The sequence below is a fragment of the Phalaenopsis equestris genome, unplaced genomic scaffold (genome assembly GCF_001263595.1).
Source record: "Phalaenopsis equestris unplaced genomic scaffold, ASM126359v1 Scaffold000240, whole genome shotgun sequence".
Lineage (NCBI taxonomy): Eukaryota > Viridiplantae > Streptophyta > Magnoliopsida > Asparagales > Orchidaceae > Phalaenopsis > Phalaenopsis equestris.
In genome coordinates, this window is record NW_018164682.1 from 113,814 (window position 1) to 132,291 (window position 18,478).

General features: G+C 35.3%; 1 protein-coding gene across 2 annotated transcripts in view; it reads left to right on the forward strand.

Annotated features, from left to right (window-relative positions):
• The first annotated feature begins 13,633 nt into the window (after positions 1 to 13,633).
• Positions 13,634 to 18,478, forward strand: part of LOC110024009 (ubiquitin-conjugating enzyme E2 11-like) — a 20,978-nt gene continuing 16,133 nt past the window's right edge. The window contains exon 1 of one of the 2 annotated variants that reach the window (XM_020723712.1): positions 13,634 to 13,759. The gene's annotated coding sequence lies outside the window, so the exon portion shown is untranslated. The other variant, XM_020723713.1, reaches the window with a different exon arrangement.

The following is an 18,478-nucleotide window of genomic DNA, read 5'->3' on the forward strand; positions in this document are numbered from 1 at the left end:
GCCAAAACATTCTTTTAAAGTTGTGGATGAGCTTTCCCAAGAGTTGCCTAAGCATCCCTTCAAAATTTGGCCTTATCCAAAGCCTGATTAGGCATAACCGCCGAGCTCACCGTCGGCGACCTCGAGGGCGCCGTCAACGTACACTCTTAATGAATTAATTCTGGAGTCTCGGGAAAATCTCATCGTTGGCGGGGTCGATGGCGCCGTCGGCGCCCTTGTTCAATTCTGCACATTTTGGTCATTTTTGCTCTAAATTCGCTCATTTTTTGCATCTTTTTGCTCCAATGACCCTAATTCATCATTCCTGCAACAAAACATCAAAAATACATTTCTTTAAAGTGTAATATCATCAAAAATAGTATAAAATATGTATGAAAATCTCAACATATTTTCCTCTGGTCAAGAGGTCTTGGGAGAACATGGAAAAGTGCTTGAAAGGAGAGAGCTTCTAAGGGAGAGAGGAGGTCTGAGGTGGAAAAGCTTGGAGATCTTGGAGTTTCTTCTCCCCATTCTTCATAATCATCATCATCATCTTCTTCTTCCTCCCCTTCATTTCTTCTTCTTTTCTGGTACCGCCTCACTGGAGAAGACAGAGGGAAGAGGGAGACCTTGCTCAGAGCTTTGTTAGAGTCTACTAAGGGGAGAGCTTCTTCATTTTTGGGAGAAGTCTTTTCGATGGATTTTGTGATGTCATCAGAATCTGCTTATGGGGAAAGCTTCATCGTTCTTCGAAGAAGAGCCTATGTCGAAGCTTAGAACCTCGCCAGTCTCTCCAAATTGGGAGAGCTTTTTCCAGAACACCGTTGGATGTTGAACAATCATCGTAATGGTATAATCCTCTAAACTTTTCTATTTTCCTTCTTTATAACCCCCAAAATATGTATTTTAGAGGATTAAGGACTAGGATTTTTGTTCATATAGAAGACTAATATGTTAGGGATCTTTCGTGGTCTCTCCTATACAAATCTGTACATTTTCCTCGAAGTCATAGCACAAAAAGCCCATAAAAAATGAGTTTGTGTCGACCTCGCCGTTTGCACCAGTTATTTCACTTGGATGGATAAGTGAAATTAAATAACGGGCATATGACGACATCCTTTTGGTTGTTATTCACTCGAACATGGAGAGTTCTCCTCACGAGAAAACCCTCCGCTCTACAGAGAACAAACAGGTGGCAAAGTCATACTGCTTCGCGCGAAATGGGGTTGTACCTCCTCTATCAATTCAACCCATGATCCCATGTAAGATTGATATAGCGATTTTGACGTGACATCGAGTATTTTGGATTGCATTGTATTTGTGTTCATTTATAAAATTTTTGCTTGATGATCATTTTGCATATTGTGTTATTGGTCATATGAGCACTTCAATTTGATCTGTCGTCCCGACATAATCGACCGATCACTTTGGGTTCCATCGGTTGTCCCAGGACGATTGCCGACTTTTTTGGGTTTAATCGATTGTCTCGGTTTGATCACCCACTTTGGGCTTGATCGTTTGTCCCGAGTCGATCACCCGCTCTTTTGGGTTTGATCGATCATAACATTTCAATCACTTGCTTTGGGTCCAAGCAAACGTCCCGACCCGATCGACCAATTTTCTGTATTCAATTGTTTGTCTCAGTCCAATCTCCTAATCAGTCGGGTATGATCGACCACATTGGTTTGATCACCCACTTAGAGTCTTAGTGGTCATCCTAGACGATAAACCAATTTTTTGGGCTCAATCAGTCACCCTAGCTCAATCACCTGATCTCTTAGTTTCATCGATTGCACTGGATTGATCACCCACTTTGGATCCAATCAGCCTTCCTGACCCGATCGATTGATTTCTCGGGCCCTATCGGTCGCTCAGGCCTGATCGCCCATTCCTTTGGGATCGATTGACAGTAATTGTTTGATCCCCCCGCTTTGTGTCTGATTGGCCATCTAGGTCCAATCGGCTCTTTTCTCGGGCTCGATCGGCCGCTCTAGCTTGATAGTACGATCTTTTGGGTTTGATCAACTGTATTAGTTCGCTCAACCATTTTGGGTCTAATCGGCCTTCCCGGGCCGATCACCCACTCTTTTGGGTCTGATTGATTGTTCTGGATCGATCGACCCATTCTTTCAATTTGATCGACACCACGACCTAGTCGACCGATCACTTGCATGCATGTGTACATTCCTGGCATGTGTATGAAAAATTATTTGACTTGATGTCCATGAATTGTTTCATTCCATGTAAAGTATACTTGCCTTATAAGCTTTTGCATTTGGCATGTTTTGGTTGTCTCTTTGGGCATCCATTCTCATGGTGTCTCTTTGGGCACTCACACTTACACGTCTTTTCTCCACATACATCGTTGTATGCACGATGATATAAATTTGCACACTTTGTGAGGAGTTTGCTCGGTTAAATTTACTTACCTCTCTCCTTACAACACCGTCTAGAGCGTTGTAGGCATATCACATTGTGTGGAATATGAGATATGCTTAATGACCACTCAATTCATATGAGACGCAATGTGTGTCCAACTATGTGTGTGATTCTCACTTTTCATAAATCACATAAACTAGCATGACTAACACATAGCATTCTTAATGCTTGCATTTTTGCATGTCATATATTTGTTATTTATCATTTGTTTTCTGTTTGTCATATGCTTGACATCTCTCATATGTCTGTTGTACATATTGCATGTTTGCATGTGTTCTAGTGAGTGTCCCTTAGGTAAGATGTAAATCCTCATTATAGGTATCCTTTTACGTGCAAACTCTTTTGTAGTCGGTGCCTACTTGTTGCACAAGACTCTGAATCTCTAGGTTGGCATAATTTCTCATTATAGGTAGCATGTTTTAATGGTACATCCTATTTGTGTGCGTCAAGTTGCATGTAGGAATCATTGCATTCATTTTCATGATGAGTGCTTCACCTTTTGATCCTGTTGTGATTATTTCAGTCAAACAATCACAATGTGTGTTTTTTGCATGTTTGTATGTTTGACTTGTTGACTTGATGGCTTGTCCTACTCATTAGGAGAGCGACACATTTGTTGGTCGTGATACTAAAATGAGCATTGCTTGTAAGAATGCATCGACGAGCAATGCGAGTTTCTATATCACGAGCATCAAACAATATGACAGTGCTAAAGATCTAAGGATTCTAAAGTACGTCACTTGATTGCTTTGGTTTTGCCATTATTGGATTGCTATTTTAAAGTATAAAAAAATGATTATTTTTCCTATATAAGTATTATCCGCCTATTTTAAAATTGCATTCGTTTGGACCATATGTGAGGCCACCTTTTAAAATGTCACTCCATTATTGTGACATGATTTAGATCCCTTAGATCTTTAGAACGGAGCCAGTGTGGTGACCTTGTCAAAGTCACATGCAACCGGAGACTTGAACCTACACTTAGATGATGGTTAGGAAACTCCTCGGTATATGGTGTGCTAAGATAAGGACTAAGATGCTACGTAGTCTTTAATCAATGTCATGGTTATAGTTTTCTATTGGGTTGGTTGCTCAAGTTAAACATCACATTTTGTGCATTTTTTGTGTGCTTGCAAGTTAATAGATTTTGATATACATGGTAGTATCTTAAGGCCATATTTTACAGTGAGCCATGCCAAAATATGCACACACACACACACGGGTACAGAAAAGGGAAGAGCAATGTAATGATTTATATACTAACACCTTTCTGTAGGTGCAGCTTAGCTCCTCCCGCAAGGCATGGCTCATACACATTGCATGTAGATAGTTTTCTGTGCTAACATGTTTTCATGTAGGTCGAGTCCTATTTATGTACTTTCCTTATGTACTTTTTAGAGTCCTAGGAGAGTCTTTTAATGAAAAAAATATGTGAGCACGTGTTCTGAGATGTTTAACGTAGGAAACAAGTGACAGGGAGGGGGGGGACCAGAAGCAGCAGCTCGTGTCCTATATCTTAATTTCACATTTGATATTAATGTATTACTTTAGGATCGGACATGTAGATAAGTTGTCCGACCGCTCTTTTTCTTTTCTAGGATATGTTGCAGACCCAACAAAACTGTGTCGGCGCCTATTAAAATTTTTTATTTGATTTGAAAATAATTTAATAATATATATATATATATATATATATATATATATATTGAAAATAATATTTTATTTTTAAAAAAATGAATATATATATATATATATATATATTGAAAATAATATTTTAATTTTAAAAAAATGAGATAAGATGGATCTCATATTTAATAGTTTAAGTAACCGAGCACAACACTACAAATTTGTACATAATTCCACTGGATATTACATACAATTTGCTGATAAGATTAGATAGAATTTAGAACCTTGAAAAGTAAGCATATCACTTGACAGCGGGCTTGATTATTTAAACTAAAGAGCTTATGACATCTGTTTGATCTGTAAAACTTTTTTTTGTGTGACCGATAATTCTCATATCTAATATAAAGATTAGATATGGTTTATTTTACCTGAGCTCTTAATTCCCTATAAGGACAAACCCATATAGTTAATTAGATCATAAAGGACTGAAGATACTTAAGAAAACTCTTGATTAAGATCAGAGGTTTCATCTTCAAGAATTTAATGTTTAGTTTTCATGATTATTTATAGGAAAGCCAAGTGGGAATAACGCAAAATATGAACATTTATTTTTGGAATCCGAAGGAGCAAAAAGTACAAGATGCATAGATTCTGAGGAGAACCTCAATGGCTTCCAAAATTATCCTATTGTATGGCTTTATATTTTGAAAATGATATTTATTTGATATTTCATTCTTGTAGTTTATTTAACATTTAGGGCTTACATTTGCACAACATAAGATTATGCAAATAGCCTATGAAGATGAGAGGATTTATGTCATACTGGATGAACAATCTCATAATCCTAAAAGATTTAAGGCTTATACTGCACAACATGATTGTGTAGAAGCCTAAAAATAATGTGAGAATTTACGTCGTGTTAGTCGAACGACCTCGAAGTCCTATAGGTTCATTGTTATTAAGGCTAAGGAAAGTTCCATTGAAGTGGATCTGGCTCATTGTTGAGTCTTGATCATCACCAGAAGTTGTCATCCATCTACTTGACGTAATGATTTCAGTTTTAGGGTTTATTATTTTGAACATGATTATTGTTAAGTTTTGCAACCCGCCGTAGTGTTCCTCCTAAGCATGTGACCTATTATTTTCTATTTTATAGGTCTTTTTAGGTATTGTAAACAATAGAAAAGTAATGTTGCATGTATAAATGGGACATGTATAGTAAAGCTCATTAAAAGAGAAAGTAATTGTGTGTACCTATCACCTCCAATGCTATTGCTACAGGGTTAGTATTATGTAATTCAGAATGTAAACATGAGATATGTAAACATGTATGTGTGCAAAAATAAAATAGAGTAAAATAAAACAAACGAAAATTTTATATAAAAGATCAAAACTAGATCATAAAGTATTTTGAGTTAGAGGTGGGCTCAGATTATTACTCTCAAAGCACTTCGAAGGCAACCATAGGCAATCTTTGTGATAATATTTGACATTGACTAGAAACTACCAACAAAACAATTGAAGGAGGGCATTTCTTAACCCGGTCTAGGTAACTGACATATGGATATTTTTTTTAGAAGATAACCCCAAAAATTTATAGCTTTTCATGCATATAAATAAGTTATATGTTTAGTTAGCAAAAAAAATATCATTTTTAGGAGAAATGTATTTATTTCGTTATTGTGTTGTATATTTTGTAAATTGTATTATCCACATGTCAGTTTCACTATTGCGGCATCTTTTATCAAATGTTGGTGAATAGTAATGCCAATTTTGTGTCGTCACCAAGACCTCTGATCAGAAGATACAATAGTATTTAACCATCTCAAATTTATCACTACATGCCTTTATCATCATTGCCCACACCACCAACACGTCCAACTTATATGTTAATCTAATGGTCCATATAAACTGTCACATTTCAAAATATCTCCAGTTGTTCACAAGGGTCTGAATACCATATCCAAGACTCATATCCTTGATCATTGGGTTTTACTGTATGTTAAGTAGTGATGGGGGTATTTTCATTCATGTGATTTAATTAAAAGAGTCTTGAATCATATCTTGGTGTATCCTTATATTCGAGGATGATTTTATCCAACAAATTACAGTAATTCCAAATGACTTATAAAATATCCAAAAATCTTGTAAGGTTGTCTAAAGAGTAACTCTAAACAACCTTAAAATCTCTTGAATTTTCTTAAATTCATTTCAGGCTTACTATGTTGTTATATTGATCTTTCCATATTGAATTAAGGTTATATTGTTGTATTTTAAACTATTCTCGATGATTTATATCTTAACTAACCCATGAGTGCGGGAAACTAATTAATTTTAATGTTTAATGGAGAGTTGTGTGAATAGACTCCCCTGGGGATGTGCTCATAAGGTTTAAGAATTTTTACACTCTCAATTGGGTTTAAGCTTGTAGTGTTTTCAAATGTTTCAAGTTCATTTATGTTTTCTTCTCAGCTACTCAAGTGATTTTAGACCAAACCTAATTCACCAGTAAGCTTTTAAGGCCTAGGGGTAAACTTGTAATTTTGGAAAATTTTGTAAAAGTGCTTGATCTTGATTGAAAAGAATTGATTTTAGTTTCTCCATTAGTTGAGGTTTTAAATTGATGATTTATGAACTTCCTAATTCAAACCCCTCACTTCTGAATCATCCAATTTCTTTTCTTCCAATTTAAAACAATTCAAATAATTTCAATTTTATCCCTTTCGTAGAAAATGTTGTGAAGGAGTTGCTACCCAATTATCTTAGGTTTCAATCATTTCAGAGAATAAATCATAATTATTTAATGTCTCTTTCTTCTAATTTATCTTAAATGTTAATTAAATTAGGGTTGGAAGGTAAAATTCTCAAAATGCCCCTAGGGTTTCTATCCCCATAACTTTCACATTATGATTTAAATGATCATGAAAGTTCATTGATCAATTACTCATAAGCCAATTAAGACACGAGAAGAGAAATTATATTTCTATAACATTTAATTTTGAATTTCCAATGCTAATTAATTTGAATTTTCAAAACATGTTCTCCGTTCTTGGAAAAAAATTATTGTGTTCCCCAAATTAGAGGATCAATCAGAACAATTTTGGTGATTTTTTTAAATGTATTTTGAATTTTTATGATTTCTAAATGAATTTTGAATAAAAAATTAATTAAATTTTTTTTTTAATTTTAAAATAAAATTTCATTTTTCTTTGATTCAGAGAACCTAAAAAAATTGATTTTGTATTTTTCGGATGTTTATTTTATTTTTTATTAATATTTTAAGTGAACAGAAATAAATACAATGGAAAATAAAGGCTTTGAGGTTAGAGTGTCCTCTAACTTTGTAAAAATCAAAAGACATCCCTAATCACATGAGGAACAAGCCCATAAAATTTCAATTCAAAATGAGGAACAATTAAGTTTTTATGATCTAATTATTCTATGGAGTTAATTAATTTAAAATAAAATATTAAGCAAATATTTTTAAAGTGGTCCATAATGTTTTCCTCTATGCACTGAGCATGGGGGTTATTTTTTTTTTATTTTTTTGATTTTTCTACACCAAGATATGATTTTTGGATTTTGTATTTAATTTTTTGTAACTAATTAAACCATAAAATGTTGATTTTCTAACTTAACCATGTCGACGCCACCTCAACTTTGGCAAATCCGAAAAGCCACGTACCGCTCCGCCATTTGCTGCACCTTCCATGTTCCTCATCAATTCGTTGTTTATGCTTCGCTCCTTCGTTCCGCTATATCTCCATCGTTGATTTAAAATACGCAAAAAACGGGTGACATCTAGTTAACTTCCCCTAATGAGCCATATCTCGAGAACCGTCCACACTAAAATGCTAAGATATCACTTAATACTTAATTAAATTGAGTGTGGTTTGATCCTAAACCTTCATCTAAGTGAGGAGAACACATTTATATGGCTAGGTGTGCATATAACGCTCATCTTCTTCACAAAGGTCTAAACCAAGATATAAATAAGAGATTTGAAGTTATACCTTAGCCTAAGAGGTGAGGCCTTGATTGGGTGGTTGTAGAAACTTTGCTTTAGTCCCACGAACCTCCTCCAAGTGCTGGCTTCCTCTGAGGATAGGTTCAAGTATGAACTCGACCAAAAGGTGGCTCAGGTTTAGTCTAAAGCTAGGTCAAACGCTGCGAGGAAGGTGGATTTTGATGGGTAATGAGGTTTTGCAGAGTGTTGAAGATTTTGGAACAATTAATTTGAAGTTTTGGTGGAGTTGGTTTGATGGCCAAAAAATATCCTAATGCTTCAAAATTAAGGTTTTGTGGTGGATGAGAATGGCCAAGGATGCCGAGAATTTGCTGAGTGAGGATGTAGAAAGGCTTGGAAACAATTTGACAGAGTTTTCCCTTAGGTTTTGTGCACTCCTTTTTTTTTTTGGCCATGAGGGTGGCCATTTTATAAGCTAAGATGGTGGCTAAGGGGGCCAAGCCAGGGCATGAGAGGTTGCTTTCATGCTTAGGGAGTTCAGTGGTTGAGGATTGTGAAGTCAACTGCCTTGTTCCAACTGTCCAAGGGTTAGATTTAAATGAAAAGGGTTTAGGTTAATTTTTTCTTTGACTTGGGCTAGAGTTATGGAAATACATTTGGGGTGGTCTCCAAAATTGCTAAAGTTGTTTGTCAGCTTGGGGGAGAGGGTGGACAAGTCCTTATCTAAAGGATTGGGATTATTTTGGGTTTAAGTGAATCATTGAATGATGTTAAGTGCTTTTGGGGGTAATTGGAAAGGGATTCTCTCATTTGCCATTTGGGGGAGTGAACTTGTGCAACGTTTTCAGAGTTTGGAAGTTTTCATGTGGAGAAATTAAAAAAAAAGGGTAATTTGGGTGGTGTTATTTCAGTGTTATTAGAGTTATATTAGGTAGTGTTGGAGTAAAACCTTGGATATTAGGGTAGTGTTGGAGTAAAACCTTGGTGTTGGTATTATTAGTGGTGTTATTTGGTAGATTATTGAGGTGTTATTAGAATAAGACCACGGGGGTGGTGTTATCGGCATGAAAGAGCTGCAGCTTGGAGGTGTTATTGGTGAGGATTTGTAAAGGCGGGTGTTATTGCAGTGGTATTACGTGAAAACACAGTGTTATTGTGGGATTTGTGTGCAACAATGGGAATGGTAGTATTGTAGTGTTATTATGGTTGTATTGCGGAGTTATTGGCGGGAGCCTTGGTATTATTGTGTTTGAGTCTAGCATAAATCAAGCCCAAGCCTAACATAAACCCCTTTCCCACTTCAAATCAACTTATATTGACACGACACAAGGCAATTGATGGTTTGGTGAATTTTTTTGGAATTATCATGAGGGAAATTTGAAAATTGAATTTAGTAAAATTGGATTTGTGTGGATATGGGGTAATTTGGTCATTTTGGTGGGAATTAGGTATTTTGGGATTTTTTTTGGGATTTTGGGGTATTTGATGGATTTGGGTGAATTAGGGTTGATAGGATTGATCTTGGTGGAAATTTGAGTGAAATTGAGGATTTTGGTCAATTTTAGGCATTTTGAAAATTTTGGCCAAATTTGGCAATTTTGAGGTAATTCGATAATTTGGGAGGAGCTTTAGACATTTTGGTGGATTAGAGTTATGGTGGATGGACTGAATGTGAAGTGGTGAGAAAAGGGTATGTGAAGTGGTGGCTAAGCCACTTAAGGTCAAAAGGAATGTCCTTAAGGCCTCATGATCCACTGAAAACTCATTTTTGAGTCTTCACATGTTGGTCTCAATCAACTTAATCAAGTATTGAGGATTTAAGACAACCCATGTAAGACTTTACAAAAAGAGTTAAACAATTATTTGAAGTCCTAAATGGGGTGGGTCCAATCACTAGTTCTCTAAGAGAGTCAAAAGGAAAGTCATAAGGTTAGACCCTAAGTCTTAAGAGGGAGATTAAACCTCACAAAAAATGAGGCCAATAAATGGATCCCTAATATGTATGATGTGTTGAACAGGTGCACCACACGTATTGGTGTTGACCGAATGCGATCAACAAAACCAAAAAATCGTTCAAGTAGACTTACCTAGAATGGGTCGAAGATCGAACCGGGTTCAATATGGAATTTTAGTTAGGATTTCCACTTGAGAATTCCCATCTCAAATAAAGATTTGAGTTGAAGATTTTGAGAATTTTTGTTGCGGATTAGCAGGTGTGATTTCAATTTGTTAATGTAAATTTGAGTTTCCAAATTTAAGTGTTGATTTAATTTTTTTTTGTTTGATTTTGTGTGTTTATTTTTGTTTTGATATTTGAGATTCTGAGGGTGGAAGTTGTTGAAAATTTATTGCTGAGGATTTGATAATTTTTTTATTTGATTTGATAAAAAAACTAGGTCAAGTAGGAAAGCGCAGGGACTCACATCTAACTTAAGAGTTAGTGATGGAAATGTTTGTCACATCGGGAAGGAAAGTACAGTGACTCAGATCCAACCCATGATGTAGCAACGGAATCAGAAGCCATAACATCCTTTAAAGGGGGGTCTTACTCCTATCCTCAGAATTTGATTTTCTTTTCAAAATTGTGGAAGATTTGTGGAATTTGTGTGGGTTATGGGAAATTTTTGAAACTTTATGAAGTTTGTGTGATTTATAAGAGTTTGCAGAGAGTGTTAGATTGTGAAAACATTTGTAGGAAGGAATCGTGTTGAGAAGGAATGCCAAGGGACTCATATCCAACTCAAAACTGATTGAGAAATGTCTGCTACGTTGGGAAGGAGATCACCGAGACTCACATCCAACCCAGGGATAGTGAAAATTTATGTCACATTAGGAAGAAAAATATTGGAACTTACACCCAACCTAAGTGGTGATGAAATGACCAGATTAAGAGGAAAAGCAATGAGACTTACATCCAACTCAAGAGCTGATTGAGAAAAGTGTGCTACATTGGGAAGGAAAGCGTTAGGACTTACATCCATCCCAAAAGGTAATAAAAAATGTCTATCACAATAGGAAGGAATGCATAGGGGCTTACATCCAACCAAAGTGATGATGAAATGACCAGATTGAGAGGGAAAGCACTAGGACATACATCTGACTTAAGAGCTGATCGGGAAAAATGTGTGCATTGGGACTTACATCCAACCCAAAAGGTAGTAAAAATGTCTATGACATTAGGAATGAATGCGCTGAAACTTACATCTAACCTAAGTGGTGACAAAATGACTAGTTTGAGAGGGAAAGCGCTGAGGCTTCAATTCTACTCAAGAGCTGATAAGGAAAAAAGGTGTTACATTGGGAAGAAAAGCGTCGGGACTTACATCTGACCCAAAAGGTAGTAAAAATGTTTGCCACATTAAGAATGAATGCACTGGGGCTTACATCCAACCTAAGTGGTGATGAAATGACCAGATTGTGGGAAAGCATTGGGAGTTACATCCGACTCAAGAACATGTCAAGAAAAGGTGTGCTACATTAGGAAGGAAAGCGTTGGGACTTATATCCAACTCAAAATGTAGTAAAAATGTCTGTCACATTAGGAAGGAATGCTCTGAGGCTTACATCCAAACTAAGTGGTGATGAAATGACCATATTTAAAGGGAAAGCACTGAGACTTACATCTGACTCAAGCGCTGATCAAACAAAAGGTGCTACATCAGGAAGAAAAACACACAGACTTACATCCAACCTAGAATGAAATAAAAATTTCTATCACATTAGAAAAAAATGCACTGGAATTACATCCAACCTAAGTGGTGATGAAATGACTAGGTTGAGAGGGAAATCACTGGGACTTATGTCCGACTCAAGAGCTGATTGGGAAAAAGGGTGATACATTGGGAAGAAAAGCGCAGAGACTTACATCCAACCAAAATGTAATAAAAATGTCTGTCACATTAGGAAGAAATGCGCTGGGGCTTATATTTGACCTAAGTGGTGACGAAATGACTAAGTTGAGAGGCAAAACACTGGGACTTACATTCGACTTAAGAGCTGATCGAGAAAAAGGGGGCTACATTGGGAAGGAAAGCGCTGAGACTTACATCTAACCCAAAAAGGTAGCGAGTGCTAGGAAGGAAAGGAAAAATCTCAAACTCCACTTTTTGGATGGCTAAAATCTGCTCAAATTACATAATAATATTTTTCAAGTTTAGTAGGGGATTCAGACCCCAAACCCTGCTCAGAAAGCAAAATGAGGGCACCAACTGGGCTAAGCTCAATTTTCTTATAAAATATATGTTTATTTTACTTTTATAACATTTCAAATAATAATTTAATGTAATATAAATATGAATGACATATCATGAAAAATAAAAATGCTTTCATCTTTTTAATATTTTTGGACGATGACATTAATATTACCTGAAAATACAGGGCAACTGGTACTCAATCAACAAAATTTGATCATTTTGCACGAATCTCAAGACATAACACCTATCTCGAGGCGACTTTTGAGCAAGAAATATTCAAACATCGATAAAAATTCATCTCGAACTATAATTTCAACAAAATTATTGTCAATCTGACCGCATTGACATGAAAAATCTACTGTTACCAAAATTAGTCTAGTCTGAACCAAATCAAGCCCAAATCAAACTATTAAAACTCTTTTGAAAGTTTTTTGGACATATTTAGAAGGTCAAACAAATGTTCATTTTGGTGAGTTTATAGTCAAATAGAGCTTCTTGACAAGATGAATCCAACGAGCCCAAGATCACTCAATTATGACATCATTAAGACTTGAGTCGTCGTCGACCGCCGTCTGATCAAATTAGTTCATCGTGGAATGCCGTCCGATCGTGGAATGCCCCTTGAGTCGTCTGATCAAATTAGTTCATATTTCTGCAGTAAAGACACACAAATCTCTATAAGTAGAGCCCCATCCCTCTCATAAGGTGGATGAGAGCTTAAGACTTGAGAAAAAACATGAAGTTTTGAGAAGAAACTGAAATGTAGCACCGCCACCGACCGCCGTCGACCACAACCGACCGCCGTCTACCACCACTGGTCGCCGTCGACAACCACCGACCGCCTTGAGCACTCCTGTCGCCGTCAACCACTGCCGATTGTCGTCGACATTCGTCGACCACAGTTGATCACCGTCAACCACTGTTGACCTTCACTGACTGGACGCCACCAATGATTGTCAATCGTCTTTTTATAATGAAACTTCTTAATTGGGTCAGTCTCCGTAGTTTTTTCTCTTTTCGGGTTTTCATGGAAAAACTTCTGACGTCATTATTAATTGTTTTATCTTTTCTGAGTGTGTGATGAATTTCGTACCATGCTAAGATGATAATTTGCTATTCTACTGTCATGAATTTCCTAACACGGATAAAAAATTTATATGATTAAACTGATCAAATTAAAATTTTTTTATTTGTTGGAATTATATTATGAACAAAATATTAAGAATTACACCCCTGATATAAATAATACATACTAATCTCATGAATTTTTTTATTTAATTTTAAAATTATAATTTCTTAATTCATTCAAGTAAATGAAATAAAACATTGAATCAATAATAAAAAAACTGAACATTGTGGTTTTAAAATATTAAAAATCATAATCTATTTTGGAAATCTAATCGAATGAATCAAATTTGATCGAATCGACAGCCCTTCAATTTTTCCATTGCATATCCTGGTTTTACTCTTCTGTTCAGGTCAAATATTGTCGTCCACTTGCCAACCCTAGCGGCGATCCGTGATTCTTCTTGTACCAAAAGAGTAAACTTTTCAGGTAATCAATCCCAAATCAAATCTCTCTTAGTTCTTACAGTTCTGTCGATCTCCCACGTAATTCGTCTCGTCTGTCTTTTGTGGAAGGTATCTTATTCCTCCAGCTTTTCAGTTTATTTGCCGGCAATCTTCTGTATGTGACTTTTCTGCATAACGTATCTACTCAGATGAAAGCACCTATTTATGTCTGTTATTCTTCCAGATCATACTGTTTTGGGGTAGCATGAACTTGCACTCGCTGAAGCTGTTAGAAGTCTGTGATTTGTTTTGGGGATGACTCTGGATTTAAGTTGTTCCATGCTGGTTTTTGTTTGTCTTCTGATTTCTGTCACAGTTTCTGAGCTTCTGGTGTTGGGTTTATCCCTCCTTTTTTTTGTCCGGGATTCCGCTGTTGAACTTTGGATGACGCTTTTGTGTGTGAAGCGATGGTGATCTTGCGTTTTAAAGAAAAGGTTTATTAGTTAAGAAAAGCCTTGCCTTTCTGCCTGCAATCCTTCACTTATAAACTGGTCGAGTTGAGTTTGGGTCATACTCAGCTTGAGCTTGAGAATGACTAACTAATAAAGTTTGAGCTCAATTGTATTAGTTCAAACTCAATCCTATGAATTTGATTTTGCTCATGAACTCGCTCATTTACTATAAAAAGAGGAAATGTTATCAATTGATTTTGTGAAGCATATTATGCATATCTACAAGTAAATGTTCTGAAGTAATTATGCATTTTTAAAAATTTTCTTAAAAAATTATGCATATTCTGCATATCTAAAATCACAAAGTTTGAGCCCAAGTAACAGATTTTATATTATGCATATCTTTAAATAGATGTTTTGAAGCATTTCCTTGAAATAATTTTGTCTTTTGGGATTTTAATTTAAACTTGGGCATGCCGATCTTACGCATATCTATAAATAGATGTTTTGAGGCATATAACAGTGATTTTGGCCTGAATAAAATTTCTTCCAAGGTTTCAATCTTATGTGTGCAAGTTCAATTTTAGATTTCTTCAAGCACGGTACATGTGAGATTGCCTAAATCCAGGGGAAGCTATTTTCTTATGCTTATATGAAGCTTCTTTATTTTACTTCTGTATTTTTTTGCACGTTCTAGTTTTATCTATATGATATGATATTGATTTGTTTGGTAATTTTTTTATAAAAAAATAATATAGAAGTCTAATTTATGCAAATTAAATTTAACAGCTTGTTAATTTTTTTTTCTAATTCCTCATTTAATTTCTTGAGTTTTAATCTTTTAATTATTTATTTGATTTAATTCTAGTATTTCATGTTTATATTTAGAAGCAAATTTAAAATTATTTAATGATTTACGATTATGAGCATCATGCTTCCTCATTTGAATCATGTTACGGATCCCTTAATCGTAAATTGGCCTCTTTCAAATTGGTATTAGAGCTTAATGTTTTTCCATTATGTCAACTAAATGTGACATATTAATTATGCGGATAAAAAATAATAAATGAAGCAATTTAAGAAGGATAGGGTAAATTATGGTTCTAGTAAGCAACAATTTAACTACTGAGAGGTCAAAATTTTACTCTATTTGATGGGGTTATGATCTTAAATTTTCTTTCATGGGATCAATAATTTGAATCATGTTTTAGACATTATAGTTTTTTTAATTATGAAAAATTTAAGATTATCGAAACAAAACCGAGACATGCTCAATTGTTTGACAATGTGTTTTAAATGGCATAAAGTCAATACGGATTAGCATGGAATATAAGTTTAAGGAGGAATAATTATCATTTGGTGAATATGTAATGAATTTCATAATCCATTTCAGGTAGCAAACAAAAAGTTTAAAGTCTATATGACTATTATGTTTTGTTTACATGTCTTGTGGCTAAGCATCATTTGCCCATAGGGTATTTATTTATTTACTACTAATTGCTTCATTAAAAGGTCTTAGGCAAGATTTTAGGAAGGGCCTAAGCTACAATTCAATGAAAATACTATTTGAGGTTTATTTAGATTTTTTCATTTTGAGACTTTATGAGTGTTCTATTAGGGCTATGGTACCCATGTCAATTCTGAAGGAAAATTCACTTACATCTAATCTATAGCCCATGAAGAATACACTTATGTAGGAATTGTATATGATTGATTTTTTTTTTTTTTGAAGAAAATGTGATTCTTGACTGTTCATTAGAGATGTTAATATATATTGATAACGTTGAATTTGTACCTACGTCTACAATAGATCATGTTTATGAACCAGAGCTTATAATTGATCAAAAGTTTTAATTATAAATCGAAATTAAAATTGAATAAGTGATCATTTTTTTAACTTAAATTTTAGTATACATTGAACCTATGCATGGAGTCTAAAGGCCTTCGTTTGAGTAGAACTAAAATTGAATACATGAATGTAATTTTACTAGTAGTAGCTCTAGTGACAGAAATGTAATTATGGGTGATCAAATTATTAAAGGGTGTGAACGCTTTAAATATCTTGGGTATATTGTTCAAAGTGATAGTGATATTGATGGGGATGTTGTTAGTACAATTCAAGTTGTTTGTTTGATGTGGAGGAATGCTTCAGGCTTGTTGTGTGATAGAAAAATATCGCTTAGACTGAAAGGAAAATTTTATAAGATTGTGGTGAGACTCGCAATGCTCTATGGCGTTGAATGTTGCCCTTTAAAAGATAAGCTTAAAACTAAGTTAAGTGATGCCGAGATGAGAATGATTAGGTGGATGACTGGCTTTACGCTTAGAGACAAAATGCGAAATGAATATATCCGTGATAGGGTTGGTGTAGCTCCAGTGACGAACAAAATTAGATATAGTCATCTTAGATGGTTTGACACATTAAACGTTGACCATTTGATGATCTGATTAGAAGAGTAGATGTCTTAGATTTGAAGTATGTTAAGAAAGACAGAGGTAGACCTAGGATGACTTGGGCATTTTGTATAAAAAATGATTTTAATTTATTAGATTTAAATGAAAATATGACACTAATTTAAATAAATGAAAATATGACACTAAATAGGACACAATGGAGAAAAAGGATTCATGTAGCCGATCTCACTTAGGCCCCATTTGGGGCAGCTTATAAGTGCGGTGTTTTTTTCAAAACATCGCCGTCTAGTTTGATAAATGCGTCCGGACCTGGTTTTAGAAAACGCCGTATTTGATTCTTTAATAAACTTGGCCGCGGGATCGACCTTGTGGTCTGCGTTCGTTCGCGACTTTTACTTTGCTGCCCTCGTCTTTATCGCGATCCCTTCTCTCTCGCCTCCAAAATCATTGAATTTGTGAACAAACCTTCGTGATACATAGCTGGGATGACAACGAAGGGATCTCGACTTACAAAGACCACCCAAACACCCCTGGCTAGCCTTTCCTATTCCGCGGGGCTGTCCACAACACCCGCCCTCAGCTCTCCTCTTCCCCCCTTGGCCCGACCCTGCAGACATCGCCGATGCTGCGACAGGAGCCATTCAGGTCGAGGCAGCGACCAAGATTGGAGTATCTGTTGAGGACCTTGCAACGTTACCTCCGATGGTAGACATCGACATGGAGAAGAGGATCGAGCAGCTTGCATTGCCGGTTGGTGAAAATCTCTTCAATTTTATGCAGTTGTTCTGCGGCGTGGATAGTTCTCAACTCGTGGTGCCTATGCAGGAGTTTTGCAGTCGTTCTGTAGTTTAACGGTTTGTGATGCCCTATGGTGAGTTGCAGGTCTAGCTGTTTGTTAAGGCTTATTTTTAATTTGGAAGAAAATTCACATTGAAAATTATCACTTTCGTCAACGCTTTTTTCTGTTCTAATAAAATGTATGATTGTATTTGATAATTATTAGTAAATTCAGTTGCCCTTCGTGTTGGATATTTTTTGTGTTTTTATACTATTTGCATTTTAAAACGATTCATAAGTTCTCAATTTTCTTAAGAGGATTGGTATTTAGATGATAACAATACTCTGTAGGCTAGCTTTAATTGCCGTCCAGGATGGTTTGAGTTTGAATTTCCTAAACAAAAATCCTCTTAATTTTGTAGTTTAATAAAAAGAATTCATCTAAGAATTAATCAATCACTAATTACAAGGTTAAAGTAAACAATGAAAATTACTTACAAAATCGTCCATTGCAAGGATATGATCTTCAACATAATATTCATTAAATCCTTGGAACATTTGATTTTCATTATTTAATTTTCCTTCAAAAGGTTTTAACAGGGGCAGAATGATCATTTAACCACAAATAACTGCCTCAAACAGCCAACCATCTTATCAGGATAAGTTGTTGATCAACAACCTACCGGGATAAGCTGTAGCTGCTCCAAACAAACCCTTAGTGGGATAAATGTTTGTTTGTTTGTTGTTGTTGTTGTATTAAACCTATGCCTATGTGTGAAGATGAATAAATCTTATTTGATGTAGTTGATTAATCAACTTAGCAATCTAAAAATGCAATTTTTGGTGATTTACCTGTTAATATTATTCCATTGATGGATGATTAGATTGATGCTGTTTATTTTTTGTGATTTAGTGACATATACATTAATATATTGAACCCTATGATGAGAGCTAATTGAGATCAATATTTCAAAGGAATTGTTAAGAATTAATATCTTAAATGAAGCCTAAAATATAAAATTACATTTGATCAATCCTGTAGGTGCATAAATCATCTCAGTTAATTTCTATGCTATTTGCATCAAGAGATTGTTTGTATATATATATATATATAATAC